The 1,624-nt window shown below is 51.3% G+C and overlaps 1 long non-coding RNA gene across 1 annotated transcript; it reads right to left on the bottom strand.

Moving 5' to 3' along the window:
* Positions 1-1,624, bottom strand: LOC106584437 (uncharacterized). Its single transcript, XR_006761480.1, has 4 exons — positions 1,397-1,624; positions 899-1,119; positions 517-796; positions 1-373 (listed from the first exon to the last, which is right to left on the bottom strand). It is a non-coding gene; the product is annotated as an uncharacterized lncRNA (long non-coding RNA).

The following is a 1,624-nucleotide window of genomic DNA, read 5'->3' as shown; positions in this document are numbered from 1 at the left end:
CTGACCCTGTAAAACAACACATTTCACTGCACCTATCCGGTGTATGTCACAATAAAACATATTTATTGCTGTGAAGGTATTGATCAGGAAACAGGGACTGACTTGTTGGCCACTCATACAGCAACATAGGCGTGCCCCAGATCTTCTCTTGTCATCTACCCAGTTGAGCCAGGCCAGGCCATCCTCTCTGTGGTGGGGGACGTCACGCTAACCCTCCTCAGCTTCTCTGGAGACGGGAAGGCAGGAAGGCCGAAGAAGGAAGGTGTGACCGGGAAGGCAGGAAGGCCGGAAAAGGGTGGCGACAATGGGGACAGAGATGGGGACTGGGGGCTCCAGGATCAGGCTCTGGTTTGAATCTGTGGCCCTTAGTACGCTGCAGTGGTAACAGAGAAATATGCTTATTTTTTTATAATGCTACATTTATGCCTCACATTGGCAAAACAAAGAGACTGGCACCCAAGCTAGTGGAAAAAGGAGTTGGATATGAACATGCTCATCTCTCTGAGGTTGTTGTACCTCTGCTCCAGCCTGGTGAACTCTCTGAGCAAGCCCTGGTACTTCCTCCTCATGCAGCTCAGCTGTCACAGCTTTACCTGCCTGGGCCACCACCTGGACTATATACATATATATACATACACACACGATTACAGACAAATGTAGATACACACATTAATCAGAACATATAGCAATTATGAATACACCAACCCTCCTGAGCCTTCCCCTGCTTCAGTAAGCGAGTGCTCAGATCCTCCTCTTTCCCCAAAGAGTCCCTCTCTACCTGCAGGGCCTTCACCTACTGTAAACAGAGAAATAGGAGAGTGACAGTGACCTTAAATACCACTACTCTGCAGAAAACCATAAGGAACGTTCCTGATCCATTTGGATCAACAAGATCTACCTGTGTGAGTTGTAGAATCTCCTGGGCTGCTCTCTCCTCTGCCCCCCTCTTATCTATCTCCTTCTTTGTGACGGAGGGGCTGGGATGGGACTGCTGGGCCTGGAGCTGTGTCTCTAGCTGGTTCTCCAGTTTAACTACCCCCCCCCCACAGGGCGTCCAGCTCAGTGCTGTGGGCCTTATGCTCCGCATGGAGGGTCTCTCTCAGAGCTACTATTTCTGATCTGAAGACACACACATAAACACACACACATTTTCACATCTGTATTACTCATTTTGCACATTAATTTTTTTCACTCTGGATGTACCAAAACCTCATCGAAATTCACCAGCCCACTACAAACACCTGGTTTCCTATGCCTATCCAAAACCACCCCAATCCATTGTCTTCTGAAGCCCCCTCACCATCTCCTTCCCAGGCTTCTCCACCCCCACTACACCTCCACCCATGCACCATCCCATGACCTTTCTCACCACCCACACATAACCCTGGCAGCTCACCTCCTGGTCGGCCCTGAGCTGCAGCTGCGTCCTTTTGACCTCTATGCCCTTGTTGAGTTCTCTGAACTTCTCCACCGAGCGGTTCTCTGCCTTCAGCTTCACCAGCTCCCTCCTGGCTGCCCGCCGCCTCACACAGCACTGCATCAGCACCATGTCTGCCCTTACCCGCCTGTACGCCTGCCGGGCCAGCCAGCCACGCACTGCAGACTGCAGTAACACCGCAGCCTG

The sequence above is a fragment of the Salmo salar genome, chromosome ssa23 (assembly GCF_905237065.1).
Source record: "Salmo salar chromosome ssa23, Ssal_v3.1, whole genome shotgun sequence".
Lineage (NCBI taxonomy): Eukaryota > Metazoa > Chordata > Actinopteri > Salmoniformes > Salmonidae > Salmo > Salmo salar.
This window is presented reverse-complemented; position numbering and strand designations above follow the sequence as displayed.